The 18800-nt window shown below is 34.5% G+C and overlaps 1 pseudogene; it reads left to right on the forward strand.

Annotated features, from left to right (window-relative positions):
- Positions 1-2087: 2087 nt before the first annotated feature.
- On the forward strand, positions 2088-3983 carry LOC145051093 (zinc finger BED domain-containing protein RICESLEEPER 2-like; annotated as a pseudogene).
- Positions 3984-18800: the final 14817 nt, after the last annotated feature.

An 18800-nucleotide genomic window follows, 5' to 3' on the forward strand; every position in this document is an offset into this window, starting at 1 on the left:
TGCCGTTTTGCGCGAGTATACCACTAGTGTGTGTGTGTGTGTGTGTGTATATATATATATATATATAACTCTATTTGGGTACTGTACGAAGTATTTGAAATACGGGAAAGAAATACCATTCGGGTAATATTTCCAAAGGAGCTGCAAATGGATCTGCCGGTTCACCGATCATTGATAGTTCTACAACCGCTAAGCCTACGTTACATGCAATAGTACCTATAATTACTACCGAAAAATATATAAAAGATCATTGGACCATGCAGTCTCCCAGTAATAATTATGACCCATATTAGCCAATTTCGATCTTAATACAAGATCATTCAAGTCAGGTTTTTTTTGTTATTGGGATAGGTGAATTCTTATAGATCCATCTGGGGGTGTAAACGAGACGAGACAGCTCACGAGAAACTCGGGTCCGACTCGGAAAATATTCGAAATCGACCCGGCTTTAATCGAGTCGAGCTCGAGCTCGAGCTACTCGAGTACATTCTCGAGCCGAGCTCGAGTATTAAATTACCCGACTCAAAAAGCTCGTGAGCTTAATCGAGTATTTATAAAATTACATTTTTACCCTTTATACATCTAGTAAATTATTAAACAATTTTAATATGTTTAACTATTAATCTTATACTCTATTAGGCGGTAAAGGAAATAAGACACTAAAGATTTCAAAACGTTTTTACACTTTCTAGCCCTAATTCCTAACAAATTACACGCCTCCCTCCATACTCCATTGACGAATCTTATACCTCAAATCCTCAATTCATTGTCGTTCCAGACTTCCGGTACGACAATACCTGCTATCTTCGAGACTTCGACCACCGCTAGTCCTCTACCGTTGAGGCGTCAACAACCGCTAGTCCACATCGACCAGTCGACCACCTACATTCTACAGTCGACGTCGGTATCAGTACCTGCCGCAGCCAACGAAAAAATCTCCGGCTAGTCGACGTTCACAAGCCTGAGAAAGGTATCACTATCATCAATATTCAAAATTTCCAAATAAATTTTAGTGAATGTTATCTTTGATTTTCTGTAGTGTAATTTATACTGTAAAAAGTTCTAAGAAATAATTTCGATTTGTATTTCGATTTGTAATTTATACTGTAACGAAGTGTTTTTTTCTTAACTTATCTTCATTTTTCACTCATGTCTCTCACTCACGTCTGTCACTCTATGATGTATGGACTAAGAAATCTGTCAATCACAACAAAATTCTTTTCTATTAAAGATTATTGTTAGCATTTAGGTATGAGATTAGATTATGTTAAAAAAAAATTTATTACAGATTTCTTACATAATTATTTTCCCTGCCTACTATTATGATATTGTCTGTTGCCTTTTGGTTTTCATTAAAAAGTTGTTGATCTATTTTGTTGAATTATATTTCTTCCATTGATAGTTTCATAATGTCATATAGATTTTTTGCAGATGGAATCATGTAGACCTGAAGTTTCATCAGCTCCAACATTGGAGCAAAATTCTGCTGCAAACCAACAACATGAGAACACTGGTTCTGTAAATGACAGAAATAACCCTCGTAATAATACTGAAGAAGAAAATGCAGATGAAGAAAGTTCCCATTTTGAAAGGAAGAAAAGGCAAAAGACTTCTCCAGTATGGGATGATTTTAAAGAAGTTATGATGTCTGATGGGACTAAAAAAGCACAGTGTATACATTGTAAAAGTAAACTCTCCATATTACCAAGCGCTAGTACTAGTCATTTGGGACGACACTTGAAGAAATGTATCCCAAAAAAACTTTATGACCAACAACAACAAAAGATCACTTTGCAAGTAGTTGATTCGGGAAGTAATTCACAACATGTCACCCCCGCCCTTACCGATGGAAAGTTTGATATGATGAAAATGAGAGAGTCAATTGCACATTGGATACTTATGCACGAACATCCTTTCACAATTGTTGAGGAAGAGGGGTTTAACATGATGCAAAAGCGTGGAATGCTTGAGTGGGAAACCGTCTCACGTGTTTCCATTAAGGCAGATTGTAAAAAAGTTTTTGAGATAGAAAAGAAGAGCTAAAGGATTTATTGAAATCTATTTCAAGGATTAGTGTGACCACAGATATGTGGAAGTCTACCAATCAGAAGATCGAATATGTGGTTCTTACAGGCCATTTTTTCGATTCTAATTAGAATTTACAGAAGCGTGTTCTTAGCTTTATTCACTTACCTCCTCCTCATCGTGGGCTTGAGATTGCCGACAAACTTTATAAGTGTTTGAAGGATTGGTGCATTGAGAATAAGGTGTTTACTATTTCAGTTGACAATGCCTCAAATAATGACTCGGCTGTTAGGATCTTAAGTGAAACTTTTTCAAGGGTTAAGAAGTTGCCTTGTGGAGGAAAGATGTTTCATGTACGTTGTTGTGCACACATCTTGAATCTTATGGTTCAAGATGGACTTTCTAGAATTGGCCATATCATTGAGGATATACACGACTATGTCACATTTATCAATCAAAATGAGTCAAGATTCAACTTGTTTTCTGAGATTGTGCAACAATTACAATTGCCACATAGAAAACTTATTCTTGAATGTAATACAAGGTGGAACTCAACATATGAAATGTTGTCCGCTGCAATCAAATTTAAAGAGGTATTTCCAATGTACAAAGAAAGAGAGCCACGCTACATTAGTTGTCCCACAAATGAAGATTGGATAAAGGTGGAAAAGGTATGTGAGATTTTAGAAGTTTTTTACTCTGCAACTAATATTATCTCTGGTAGTGAGTATCCAACTTCAAACCTATTTCTTAATGAAGTTTATAGAATCAAAGTTTTGTTAGACAAGAAGCTTCAAGATCCTAACGAAGATCATTTTGTTCATGACATGGTTCGGTGCATGAAACAAAAATTTGATAAGTATTGGGGAGAGTGCAACTTGATGATGTCGATTGGTGCTATTTTAGACCCTAGGTGAAAAATGAGGGTTATTGAGTTTTGTTTTCCTAGGATATATCCCGAACAGGAAGCTCGTGAAAATATAGACAAAGTTAAAAAAAGCTTTATATGAATTGTATGGAGAATATGTGGATGGATATTATTCTAGTGGCGGTGAAGGAAATTGTGAAACTGTTGTTGGTTTAAGTGGAAACAATGTGAACATTCAACCTTCATCTTCCGGATGGTCCGAGTTTGCTCAGTTTGTAAGAACAGTTGAAAATATACAACCACAAAAATCAGATTTAGATAATTATCTTGAAGAGGGTTGTTACATTTTTGATGTTGGCCCAACACCATTTGATGCTTTACAATGGTGGCGATCAAATTCGTTAAAATATCGTATATTATCACGCATGGCTCGAGATATACTTGCTATTCCCATCACCACTGTTGCATCGGAAGCTACTTTTAGTGCGGGTAGCAGTGTTATTGACACATATAGAGCATCATTGGCTCCCGAAACAGTTGAAGTCTTACTTTGTGGAGGAGATTGGTGTCGAAGCCTCCATGGTTTGAAAAGAAAGAACAAGGTATGATTCATTTGTTTCTCATTACTTTTTATTTATATTTTCTAATTTAATATATTTATTGTTCTCGTGTTTATGCGTTTCAGAAAGAGAAACAACAAATGGAGATCAATCTTCCTATTCCATGACAGATACATGAAAAGTAAGCATATTTAAAATGTTTAAAACTGTAAATTTTAGCTAATTTTTGTTGTTTTCAGGTTAAGTTGTTTTTTTGCTGTTGTTGCTGTTTTTCTGTTGTTGTTGTTGTTGTTTTTTGCCACTGTTGCTGCTTTTTTGGTGCTGCTGTTGCTGTTTTTTTTTTTGCCACTGTTGCTGTTTTTTGGTGATGATTTTTGATGTTGCTGTTTAGGTTAGTTTGCTGTTTTTTTTTTTTGCTGTTTTTTTTGTGGTTATTTGTGTTGTATTTTTTGGTTATTGTTGTTATTTTGACAGGTACAAGAGATTGTGTTGGTGCTGAATTGGTAAAAAGAAAATACGTAGAAGCTTGATGATATATTGACATTAGATGTTTCTTTTTGGTATTTTGGATATTTTTAAAATGCAAAGACATAGATGTTTCTTTTTGGTATTTTGGATATATGTAAAATGCAAAGACATAGATGGTTTATTGTGCATTTTTTGCTATTTTGGACAATGTAAAAGCATATGGAATGTTTTTAATTTTTGATGATTTTCACCTTTTTTTATTTCTATTTTTTAATTTTAGTCAAGTCGAACCGAGCTCGCGAGCCGAGCTCGATAGTATCGAGTATTTCACGAGTCGAGTTTGAGCTTCAGATTTAAGCTCGAGGCGAGTTCGAGTCGAGCTTCGAGCTCGAGTATTTTAAGCGAGTCGAGATTCGAGCTTGGCAATACTCGGTTCGACTCGACTCGTTTACACCCCTAGATCCATCCTCCAGAGGAACCGGACATGATAATTTTTCATCATCCGGCTCGAGCAAGAATCAAAAGAAACAAATGAATCCATATAAAATACATGTTATCTAGACACCCCCATATACGATATATGAATGGTTTTATGTGTGACATCCCCAATTTCACGGCCAGAAAAGATCGATTTGTTTATGCTTTGTTTTTAAAATCAGAGTAATATTTCAAAGAAAACGGTTGTGGAATTTATTCCCAAAACAAAATATGATAAAAATTTATCAACGCATTTCTTAAAGAAATGTATTTTCATTATATAACAAAATCTCGAGATGTCATGTTCCGATACAGACACAAGCATAAACAGAACATACATTTATTTACGCTAGTGATTTACATCTCCTTTAATCTATCAGTGATATGTGTTCGTATTGATACCTGTGATACAAAGAAAACTGAGTGGGTCAGGCTTGGGAGCCTGGTGAGCATATAGAGTTTTCATCCCAATATGTTATATCATATATTTATATATACAGAACATTCAAACTTGTACAATTTCACCATATAAAGGCAACTCTTATCCCACCCCATCAATCCTCACAACGACACGATCTAAACTCTTGTATCTAAAATTTTCCTCTTTACCTGATCCCTACTCTCGGATCTAAAACTATCATCTTCACCCAATCCATACTCATGGATCTAAAACTAACTTTTTCACCTGATCCATACTCGCGGATATAAAACTAACTTTTTCCCCTGATCCATACTCACGGATCTAAAACTAACCTCCTGGTCTGATCCATACTCTCGGATCAATAATTGTACCCAATCCATACTCCCAGAATAGAAACAATTAACTATACCTTAATCCTGATCTGATCCATACTCCCGGACTAGGGACAATTAACTTAGTCTTAATCCATACTCTCGGACTAATAACAAGTTTTTATCTCTTTACCTAATCCATAATCCCGGATCTAAAACTAACCTCTTTGTCTAATCCATACTCACGGATCTAAAACTAGCTTCTTGATTTGATCCCTACTCACGGATCTAAACTAACCTCTTGATCTGATCGCTACTCACGAATCTAAAACTAACCTCTTGATCTGATCCATACTCACGGATCTCATCTACCCATGTCCTACCCAACATATTTGTAGTTACAAAATACATATACAGTTTAGCTCATTAAAACCTATATAATTCATCCATTCCACCAACATCTCAAATAAACAACAATATATAAACATATAACACGTATTTCTTAGCAAATACTGTTGGATTAGTGTCTAAGTCCATAACTATTTTGGTATGTACTTGACCCGATGGTGCATGGTCCTTTTGGGTTGCCTTCACCAAAACAACTTGATTGGAGAAATAAATAGAGAGAGAGGTTATTATGATTTATTAATATGTTATAAGAATAATATATTAAAGGAGAAATCATATTTGTTTAATTAATATTGGTCAATAATTAATTAAGAATTAATTTTGTGATCAAGTGTAATTAATTAAACTAGAGGGGCTGAATTGTAATTATGTGATAGTTACAAAATAAGGTAAGGATTATCTTATATATAGGGTGAACGAATTTAAGGTGATAATGCCTTAGAATTCGACTAGGATAAGGGTTTCTAAGACTTATCTTATGGTTGCTTGGTGGGCAAGCAACTAGATAAGGATAAGGACTAAAACCCTAATCTTTACACCTATATAAACCCCCTAAGGCCTTAGGATTTCGTGTACTTGTTCCCAAGAGGTCCTAGAGACGAATTCTTATACCTCCCCTTTCTCTTTATACCTTCTCCATTTGCTCTTGGTGTTTGTAAGCCATTAGAGGAGTGACACTTGTGACTCTATGTCTTCCAAAGTCAATTCAAGGAGGAATTGGGATTGTTATTGCTACATAACAATCAAGGTAATATCTTAAACCTAATTATATGTTAATATTGATTTCCATATGCTAGAATTAGGGTTTATAGTCTTGGATTCAAAGCATGTACAATAGAGAAACCTAGATCCAAGCATTAGGGTTTGTATGAGCACATAGGATGTCTTATGACCAAAACCCATCAGTGGTATCAGAGCCTTGATTGGTTTCTATTGTATTGATGCTTGATATGTTTGAAAATTTCGAATTTTGTGTTTCTGGAGGCTGGACTCGCCGAGTCCATAGATGAACTCGCCGAGTCCATGCCTGACTCGGCGAGTCGGCTCGTCAGATGGAGGGTATTCCGGGATTTCTTGCTGTTTTTGCTTATGGAAAGTTACCTTATGATGTTAGATCAATATTAATCCGATTATATGATATATTTGACTATAATTTTGATCTAATTGAAGATATTTATCAAATAATAAGATAATTGTTTCCTTATAAGATAATTGATTAATTATTTTGAGTAAATTGATAAATTGTTTTGCAAGAAATCATTAAATAAATCAAATATGGATAATTATGTGATTAAATGTTAATTTGAATTATTTGTTATTTGATCCTTGTTGTTATGAAAAGTTTCATATTTTCCCCTTTAGGTTTTATAGTTTAAATTTGAACCCCAAAAGTTTTGCTGTTTTGAAATTTAAATAGTTGAAACCCTAATGTTTTGAAAAAGGTTTCAAAACTTTCCCTCAAGTTTTGGAATTTAAATTTTGATTAAATAGTTTAATTTTGATGCACATTTAAATTCTAAACCCTAATGTGTTGAAATGTTTCAAAACTTGCCCTCAAGTTTTGGAATTTAAAAGTTGATTAAAAGTTTAATTAGGAATGTTAAATTCTAAAACTCTAGTATAGTTTTGAAAAAGTTCAAATCACACCCTTATGGTTTTATTAATCAATTAAAGTGTATAATTAAAAAAAGTTTAATAAATCCATAAAAGTTTAGGTTTACAATTTAATTGAATTAAAAGTATAATTGTTAAATTAGACCACCTAGTATTTTGAAAGTATAAAATACACCCTATACTATATATATAACATTAAAAGTCTAACATTATATATATATATATATATATATATATATATGTATGAGTAAAAGTCAGTCTTACCGTTAGTAGGCGTCATTCACGAAGCTGGTCTATAAGGGGTGCTTAAGGAAATTGCCTATAAAATGACGATTGAATGGGTATCCACTCTTACCCACCGCACTCTTGACTAGTGGAGGGTCGTTAGCCGAACAGGTAGGATAGGACGAAACCTTCCATTATAAGTATAATGAAGTATAAAAGTAACTAAATGTTTTCATAAAATTCCCAATCTTAGTTACTTAGGCAAAAGTGAATTGATGCAATTCCATGAAATTACACTTTGTGCCCTTGCGAAGACGTTAGTGGAGCGTGTGTGGTTTACCGACACACTAAATGGTTCTAAGCAAAGGTGGCAAAGGGTGACTCAATGTTTGTCATAGTTCGGTGGAGCGTGTGTGGTTTACCAGCACATCGAATAGGTGACTGTAACATGTGAGGGCACCATGTAAGTTTGCATGGTTATTCACACCCGCTTTGTGATCCTCGGCATCCCAGTCACAAACAAGAGGGGCATACCGAGATTTAAATATGTCATTGAAAGTTCAATCAATCTCAAAGGATCTAGGAGTTTTCATAGATTTAAAACTTAAATTTCTTTTTCGTTTTTCATGGTGGAAATTAGTGAATCGTCATTCACTTACCTTCAAATGTTCTGCAACTAGGGTTACGACATCCCTCTCCCGAGTTGTAGAATGTTGTGTTGGGTCCTAGCCTTAGTATCTCATTTGGGTGATTTACTAAGGACTCAATCTATCAACTAACTTGAATTCGTTTTCTCCCGTTTTGTAGATGTTAAAGTTTGACAACTATGGTCTTCTCAAATCCCGTGGAACAAGCATTCCACATAAAGATGATATTCCACGATTCGATCGAGGAACCAAAGATCATACTTCACTTCCTCCTCCTCCTCCAATTATTCTCCCTAACCCACAAGTTCAAAGGCTTGAAAAATTCAAGATCACTCAAGCCCTTTTGGCGAGTAAACATAAAGAAGGAAAGTCGGTGTGTGCACACGTCCTAGGGATGAAGTCACACATTGATAGGTTAAGAATGTCGGGATCCGTTGTCTGTGAGGAAATGGCTGTTGATTGGGTTATTCAGTCACTTCGTAACTCATATAGTGAGTTCGTAAGAGAGTACTATATGATGAACCGCGACGTGACCCTTATAGATCTCACCTATATGCTTATTGCTGCTGAATCAGCAATGGTTTGGCACAATAGAAAAGCAAAGTTGATTGGTGAATCTGACTTCGAGACCTCTATGGATAGAGACAATGGCAACGAAAGACATGCTATGATCGAAAAGTTTGATCATAAGAGAAAGGCAATGTCTGAAGTAGTTGCATGTCCTATTCCAAAAGAGTCAATTTGCTTTTATTGCCAAGAGAAGGGGCATTGGAGACGAAGCTGCCCTATTTACCTAAGAGATCTAAGAGATGGGAGAGTCAAAACGTATGGCTCTGCTTTAGGTAAAATCAATTGACTAACTCTTTTAAGCTCCTATTCTAGATTCTTAACACATAATGTGATAAGATTACAATTGATGTTTTGTACAATCAAAGAAAAGAGAGGAAGCTTAAGGGAAGAAGTGAGCAGAATCTAACCGTGAAGGAATGGATTTCAATTGCATTACTTGAAGATTAGATTTTGAGCTACTACTTAGAGTTAGAATTAGAAATATGTATTAACATAGTTTTTCAATGAATTGCATTGTAAGGACAAAATTTTTCCGCAATAAAATAAATTTTGATTTTTATATTATTTATTTATCCTTGCAATGGCATATATATAAAAATTGATGTTTGGATGTTTCTATTATTAGCAATAATTGATTTGATTCTTAGTTATGTTGTTTATGGAAATGTCGAAAATTTACCAAATAGGGAGAGTTTCTCATCGCCCAAGTTTCAATTGGACAGAAACTTGGAATCATGCAACTTGGTTGCAAGATGAATGAGAAATTTCATATTTGGAAATTAGACTAATTCATTGACAAAGTGTCAAGTGAAGAACTAGGAGATCGAGTACACAAAGTTGTGTGATTGATCAAGTCCACCATAAGAGTAACAAAGATATTCGTCATGATTTGCTAAAGGTTTAGTAAATATGATTATACTTATAAGATTAAGTGTAATTCTGAATTGATTGAAAAGTTTAAATCAACAGCAGAACGAATAAGAAGAATCAAGTAGGCAGAAAGATAAAAGTTTCTCCATTCTAAGAAGAAGGGAGAGTAGTTTTTATGCTTTATGATAGGTCTTAATGATTAAGAACCATATCTCAATTGATCCTCTAAGTGAGACTTAGTACAATTGTATGTTTAAGAAGAGGAATCAAGGATTGAAGAAATGGTTAAATCAAAAAGTCTATCATACTTCGTTCAAATAACAAGTCTTAAAGTTAAGATTGTGACAATGAGTGAAAAGTATTAAGAAAGTTTATAACATTCATCAAATGTGGAAAGTTGTGATGTCTTGGATAAGACAAAGACCAACTAGGACCAAATTATGAAGTGTTTTGATAAAAACTACACTAACTCTTGAATATTTGTTTGTCAATAAATGTTCATTGACAAGAGAATCTTATATGTCAAGGAGTCAGTGGGAGTCTTAATGGTCTTGAAAGGTTTCAAGAATAAATCAAATAAACCTTATCGATCATCTCTAGCGCACGAGTTGAGGTTTACAACCTATCGTGTTGACATTATTTAGTTTCTGTGTTGTTACAATTGAGTTAATTATGCATGTGAGTTCTATGAGTTCTCATTTTGAACGCATAAAAGGCAAGGCACCTTAATCAATGAAAGGTACATTGATAGGAAAGGGTGAGGTGCTTAACTACTTGGAAGACGTGGTGGGCAGCTGTGCTACCATAAGGCAAGAAATCGAGATTAAGAAAGTTCGATCCATATGAGTTTGGATTTGTCGTAAACTTTGGTTTTGACAAATTCACATGGATAGGAACAAATACACTGTTTAAATCTAAGTGTCATAAGATTTCCTCCTTCATGAAAATGATTGTGAGGAAATGCTTTCTCTAAGAAAGATTTTAAGAAGATAGTGATTGTAAAATTGCATTCTCGAATTCGATTATGGTTACGGTATCCCTTTCCATGATTTGAATTGTGAGGTTTGACAATTAGTCTTAATTGTTTAGACACACATATGAACTATCTAAGACAAAGGTGTATAAGTTCAAGAGGCCTTGATAAAAGATTATCAAAGCATTAAGTATTAGAAACATGGACTTAAGAAATTCAATAGGTATTGCTTTTCTGAAAGTTAAGATGTTTATGAATACATGTCGAAGCTAGTGGGAGCATAAGTGTTATGTTTTATAGTAATCATCATGATAGTGGGAGCATAAAAGTTATGATTGTATGATTATTTAGGCACGTATTGCAAGTTGGCAATATTAATTATAGAAAACAAGAGTTATACCTTGCAAAGTCGTAAGGGTTGTAAAGTTGTTTTTCTATAATTAAGGGAGAGAATATTATGCTTCATTTCAAATCTAAAGGCTTAGGTTGAGAAATGTTAATAAATTTAGTCAAAGGTACATAGTGTGTTCTTAAAATTTTGATTATGATTACGGCATTCCTCTTCACAATTCGAATTTTGAGAACATAGCAAATAAAACATTATGTGTCGTGTCCCATACGCTTCGGGTATAGGATCAATTGCAAATGCTTTAATGTTTGACCATTCTAAAATTTTCCAAATGTCTAGCGCATTTAGAGGGAAAAGGGACTAGAATCAGTTTTGAGTAAAATAATTAAACAACTATCAAAGGACAATCCAAAGTTCGACGAGGATTGGTTGATTGTGAGAAGTTGGAAGCATGGTATTGAATGGACCATATCGACATTATTATGAATAGAAAAGATTCTATTAAGAATAAGTTGTCATATGGAAAATATGGAAATGTTTTCATATTGGATGGACCATATCGACATCATTACGAATAGACAAGATTCTATTAAGAATGAGTTGTCATATGGAAAATATGGAAGCGTGACCATATTGGGAATTGAATATTGAAAATCTATGTCTAGATTAGAAACTTTTATGCAAAAGGATGTTCAAAGGAATGTACTTTGAATGAGAGACATCATATCTAAGGAATTGTCTTGTAACAATCTCCAATAGAAAACTTTGTAATATCATTGGCAATAGTCTTTGTGACTTTGGTGCAGTGACATTACGAAAGGATCGTTGCATAAAATGTTAGAATCTAGCATATTTTATAAGTAACAAGAATTTGATATTCTCACACATATGGAAAAGGATTTGGAGTTGTGAAATGAGAATGTTTGGAAATGTGTTCAATTTGATCTATTTCACAAAGTAAGAACCATAGATAAACATTGTGTGCATGCTAAGAGCATAGGACAAGTGTAATAATTCAAGTAAGAAGTTGATTACCCGAAACGACAAATAATGAGTAATCGATATGGTGATAAATAAAAGGAGTTTTATTTATACTCAAAGGTTTGAGGCCATATGGGATTAGTATTATTCTTGTGTTTCACTTTGCATGTTTTGACTTCCTGAATAATTTAATTGGTTAAGAACAGTCAAATTATTCAAACGGGCCACAGTCGTTCATATATTGGAAGTAGATATGAATGAAGACTGTCGTGAATTGGTGTGTGGATTGTCTAAAAGAGTATTAGACATAAGCAAATGTTTGTTGCAACGTTCATGAGTGCTTATGAATATGATTTGAGCATTGGATTAAACCCACGCTCACTTGGATCACTCCATGGATTGTATCACGAGTGATTGGTGAGACGATAACATCTTATATTCTTGAAACCGAGATGTGTGAGTTGTAACTTGCAAATCGGTTGCACATTGATAATATGCAAACGCACTAGTAACTTGGTGTTATAAAACATATTATTGTGTGTGATTCGGTGAGTGAGTGCTAGCAAGCATTGTATCAAAGTTTATCCGTTCCTTTTATCCAAAGTAGGATAAAAGCGATATCTTTGGGCCCCTCGATGATTTAGTGATGACAAACGTAAATGCTCGACCGGGCTAGGGCTAATTTGATTTGTTCAATTAGTCAGTCTTCATAAATCGGAAGTCGAGATATAGTACAAAGAGAATGATTAGAAACCATGTCTCATATGATATCTAGAATGGAGGAATATATGATCCCTTATCTAAAGGACACACGTATCTGATAGGATCAGAGTTGACAGCGGCTTTGGAAAGTTACGATTGCCGATTAGGATCTGAAGTCATACGCATAATAGTTATTAGACTTATCCAAGTGGGAGACTGTTGGATTAGTGTCTAAGTCCATAATTATTTGGGTATGTACTTGACCCGATGGTGCATGGTCCTTTTGGGTTGCCTTCACCAAAGCAACTTGATAGGATGAATTATGGAGAGAAAGGATTAAATATGATTTATTAATATATTATGGGAATAATATATTAAAAGAGAAATCATATTGTTTAATTAATATTAGTCAATAATTAATTGGTAATTAGTTTTGTGACTAAAAGAGATTAATTAAACTTAAGGGACTGGAATTGTAATTATAAGATAATTGCAATTTGGGCCATGGATTGCCTTGTATTAAGGAGTGGACGAATTCTATGGGGAGACCCATAAGGAAATCGTCCAAGGCCTTAAGGAAAGGGATCTATGGGTTGCTTAGGGCTTAAGCATCCAAGTTAGGGTTTCCTTGTTAGATAACCCTAACTGCCTCCTATATATATAGATCCCTTATGACCCAAAAAGGTGGCTAAGCATCCTTCTAGGGTTTCACACGTTTTAGGGCAGCCTCCATCCTCTCTCCTCTTCATCCTCTTGCTTATGGTGTTTGTGAACCATTAGAGGAGTGACATTTGTGACTCTAAGCTTTCTAAAGTCAATACAAGGAGATTTGGGATTGTTATTGCTACATAACAATCAAGGTAACATCTTAAACCCATTCTCATGTTAATATGATTACTTGTATGCTAGAATTAGGGTTTATAGTCTTGGATAACTTGCATGTACAATAGAGAAACCTAGATCCAAGCATTAGGGTTTGTATGAGCACATAGTATGTTCTTATGACCAAAACCCATCACAATCCCGCTCCGACTCGGCGACTCGGAAGACCTACTCGTCGAGTCCCCGCCTTAATTTACACTTTAGCCCTTCAACTATACTTCTGAATTTCCGGGATGTTACACATAATGTCATAAAGCTTCTGTCTAAGAGTTATTGGTGAAGCCCCTTTGTCATAAACCCAAGCCCTAGAGCGTTTTGGGCTTATATCTCCTTGGTTTCACGTAAAGTTTGCAACTTTATGTGAGGGTTAGGCTGTAGAAGAGTGGATCTATGGATTGAAATCCCTGCATGGCTCGAAAAGCCTCTGTATGGATTGAGAACTGAAGGGACTCGGCGAGTCACGTGGGTGTACTCGACGAGTTGTATGAACATGTGCATGGACTCGGCGAGTTGGAAGAGCAACTCGGCAAGTCTGTTGAAGATTGCCTTAGACTCGATGAGTTTGGTAGCAGAACCCAACCTCTTTTGGTTAAAGCCTTTGATTAAGTGAGTCGGTCGGCGACTCAGTGAGTCGGACAAGACGGGACTCAGAGATCGTTGGACTCGGCGAGTATTGGGGTGACTCGGCGAGTTAAGTTGTGTTATGAGAGTTTTCTGGGAATGGGGACTCGGCGAGTCAACGGGTTGACTCGGCGAGTAGAATCAACCAGGAAGGTTGACTTTGACTGAGGACTTTGACTTTGACCAAGAGTTGACCAGTTTGACTTCCAAAGGTATTTTGGTAATTATGGAATTGGTTCTTTGGTAGTGTTCTATGGTGAAGTTCGTGTCGGTGGTCGGAGCAGCTTGGTCTTATCTCTTCAGTCGGCAATTGCAGGTGAGTTATCCTCACTATATCGACAGGGTCTACGACACCAAGGCCGACCCTTTATCGGATGGAAATTCGGGTATTGTTTGTTTTGTTATTGCTTTGATAGACCTGCATCCTGGTACTTAGGATGGTGTTATGATAGTGACCTGGTTAAGGTTGGTACCCGGTATATATGGTAATGTTATGCTAGTGACCGGTTAGGTCGGAATCCTGGTTAGGATGTTGATATGCTATGTGATCGGTTAGACTGTTTGTCTGGTTAAGGATTTGTTATGTGATTAATTGTTTTTATGCGCACATGGTTGTTTGACGGGGGTTGGTTTGAGGCGGGTCCTGCTTTGTGCTGCAGGCCAACATACCCAGGGCGGACCGGATAATCCAAAGGCCCAACGAGCTGTCCGGATAGGCTGAAGGCCCCAAGATGGCGGACCAGACGCGCCGAGGCTCGGAGAGTGGACCAGACCGACTGAAGGCCCGGTGTGGGCGGACCAGTCATACTGTAGACTCGATGTGCATGACTGTTATATTTGTGATATGTTATGAGTATGTTTATGTGTGGTTGGTATTTTGGGGGTAACTCACTAAGCTTTCGAGCTTACAGTTCAGTGTATTGTTTCAGGTACTTCAGGAGATCGTGGCAAGGCGAAGGCGTGATCGTACCGCTCCTAATGTTTTATGATCTGTGTGATATGGTTCTGGGGGATACTCTCAGGGCCGGTACAAACATAAATGAGGTCCGGGGCGAAAAGAAAAAAAGGGTTCCTCAAATACAAATATAATAAAGATTCAGAAAAATATCATTACTCTTTAATAGATGTTTTTACTTAGAAATAAAAAGCAAACTAAATTGTTTATATTTTGAGCTAAATTGAGTTTCAACCAAATTTAGGCCCTAAAAATCATTTAAGTAATAAATTTTTTATATATATAAACTACATAGCTCATAAATTTTGGGCCCCCTGGAGTTTTGGGCCATGGGCGGTCGCCCGGGTTGCCTACTGTCTGGACCGGCCCTGGATACTCTAATGTTTAAACTATTTTGAAATCAAGATGTATGAACTTAATGGTTTTTGAATGAAATAAAATGTTTTAAATTGGTTGAAATTTTTGGTCGTCGTGTATATATATATATATATATATATATATATATATATATATATATATATATATATATATATATATATCCCATCATAATAGAAGTGTGAATGATTTGGGTTGACATTATGCGTCTTCACAACAATAATCGCCTATGATGGTATGAATGAAGCTTGCAAACCATTTCTCTTTCTTGGTTATCTTCGATAGCCTAACAGACAATTTTACGATGAACAACACTCGAAATGAAAACTTTTTAAATAGAAAGATAGAAGAATTATAAAGAAATTATTAAACACATGTAACATCTTTATGTATTTCTAATGCATAAACATTAAATAATTTCACATGTATCACTTATAAGTACTATACAATTATGGTAGTTGGTAAAAATAATATCACATACATAACTCATTAGTTATGTTGTCGAATAAAGTATATTTCGGTATATATCAAACTTGCACTTCTACTATATATAATCTAGTAGATTATACTTTGTTTATTATTTATAGTCAGACCAACTAATGCTTAATATCATCTTATGTTTTTTTGTGTTTATGAATATTCTTCAAAGGATTATTTGTCTTAATATTAAATAAGCTTAAATTTTTCAAAGTACAATAAGGTTTATACAAAATAAATGTGAGTAAACAACATGGAAAGCGTTAATATTCATTAAATGATGTGAGGAGCTAATTACATCAATGATTGTACTCCACCATTTGTAGCTCCGCCTCACGAAATATATGTTAGGTGTGAAAAGCCGTTCATTGACAAAATATGTTTGGTAGCGTAACACATGTTCAAAATTCCATTATTTTGTTTTTTCCATTATGCATGCATTTTGGCACTAGACCACGTTTCCTCATTCTCTCGAAATTAATGCACCATGTTTTGTTATCATGTTCCCATGATTCTTGTTAATAGTTGTTAGTAAATTGCATTATAAATTCATGTATTGCATCATTAATGAAAACTAATTAGAAAACTTTCTCAAGTAGTCTCTCTTTATCTATCATTCTTAAGAGAACTGACAATCTCGAAATTCACCTCTATCACTCTCTACAAGTTCTTCCCAAATATTTGTTAATGCTCTTTATGCTCGTCACATTTTAGGTAAGAGCTTCATGACTTTATCCTAATCCATATCTTCACGCGAACAATACCTGCATGACATCGAATTTTGAGTTATCTTCAATTCGTCATTATGCACTTCAATTGTGATTTATATGTAAGAAATTTTTTTATATATTATTATATATATAATGCATGGAATTTTTTTGGATGTTTAATAAACTATTAAAAATGTATATGTACATTTTGTTGCGAATCGAAAGAAGGTTAGATTTAGTATGTTTTGAACACATGGTGATCTCTCGGGGGGAAATAGACTTTTTGATGGAAATAAATAGATTTAGTTAGAACATGTAACATTTTGATAAGCCTAGGGGCTAGAAAAATAAATTTTACAAGAAGACAGGGAAAATGAAATAGCTTTGTTATGGGTAGGAACCTTCAAGAGGAGATGTGAATCAACCCACATAATTAAGTACATAATTTCCAGTTCCCTACGTAATATCCATATTTAACCACCGAGACAGAAGTCGCCCACACATTCAAAACAATACAACAATCAATAAAACACACGGGATGCCGTCTCCGGTTGCATGTTAAATAAGGGACACAAAGTAGTAGGAATGTCAACACCTCTATAAACAAACCATCTTCGAGTCGGTAACCTACCTAGTGATAAACGCCAAAACATATTAATTTTCTTTATTTCATGAAGTCTCCCTTTCGTTTTTCATTACCCGACAACACAATATCTTCAGTTTGTTTTCTCGTATCTTTAAGATTAAAGTTTCCATCATTACTAATTCTTACATCCAAAAATCAACTGCATCTCCAGGTATGCCAACACCTCAATAAGCCAACTGACTTCGAGTTGGTAACCTATCTAGTGATAAACACCAAAAACATATTAATTTTATTTGTTGCATGAAGTCTAGCTTTCATTATCCAACAACACAATATTTTCAAATTGTTTTCTCGTATTTTAACATTAAAGTTGCTATCATTGCTAAATTCCTAAATCCGAAATCAACCCCATCTTCAAGTTTGACATTACATAACAAAGATAATACCGTATTTAATTGACCAATTTCCTACGCCAATCATATCTCTTACGCATTTAATTCCTACGCCAATCCCATATCCTACGTATTTAGTTCCTATGTCAATCACAATTAATTATTCTTTATTAGACTTATTTTGCAAAACAATATAGGGATTACTTACAATATGCAAGCGATTTAGGGAAGCAAAATTTAAATCTTGTAATCAATATTGATATAATCATGAATTTATCTGACAACATTTTTATTTTATGTGTTCCCTTTATTTTTGGCTATTTATTCTTTTTTTTTTCAAGAGTTTTTCATTGTTCAACTTCCGAAAACGAGACATTATAACTCTCGAAACTTGAATTTCTATTTGATTATGAAAAATGGAAGAGGTATGATGGTCTAAGTATTCACTCAAAAATTAGTCTTTAATTATTTTTATTTATTTAATCAAAGTTTTAATTATACCTTAAAACAAACATGATATTACAAAATTATAAGTAACTAATGTGATTGGTGAGTCTTTTTGTATATGATTTTAGAGACGTTAAGTGGTGGTAACAAAGTTGAAATTTTAAATTGGATAATGTACATGTTTGATATGGAGCATTTGAAATCTTCTAGCTTCTAGCGTTTGACAAAACACATCATTTTGAACATAAAATCTCGTTTGACAATACACGTTTTTAACGTTTAATTTAAACAAAAGGCCCAAACCTAAAAAGCTATCTCATGTAGTATTTAACAAAACATTACAAACCACCCGTTAGTTTTGTCAAACACGGCCAATAACCATTACTTGAAGACATAAGTGAATTGCTACGATTTTTTTTGACACCCCACAACCTCTTTTGATTTATATGTTTGTACCTTTTGCTAGACGTAAGTCTTGTGCGAAAAGTAATCACGTATCGCAATGAAATGAATCATTTAGAAACTTTGACTCGATGCCAAACGTGACACGGCATTGACTACTGATTAAACGTGTATATTGTTTTTGAATGAAAAACAGAAGAAAATTGTAAGCCTTAATAAAATGTTATTTGTAAAGCATATTAAACATTTATTTTAAATAAAGCGATATTTTTTAAAATTAGCATTAGAAATACGAGCTATTTTTAGATAACTAATTTTGAGCCAATTGGAGAATGAACGGATCTATTTCGGATTTGTTCTAAATTAATTTTAATTTAAAATATATTTTCTCATAAAACTATATATTTCGGATTCTAAAGAAAAACTATTCTAAAAGTAAAACACGTAATTTGATCAACAAACTTAAAGAAAGTCAACCGGTCAA

Source organism: Lactuca serriola, chromosome 5, assembly GCF_051521515.1.
Source record: "Lactuca serriola cultivar US96UC23 chromosome 5, Lser_US96UC23_V15, whole genome shotgun sequence".
Lineage (NCBI taxonomy): Eukaryota > Viridiplantae > Streptophyta > Magnoliopsida > Asterales > Asteraceae > Lactuca > Lactuca serriola.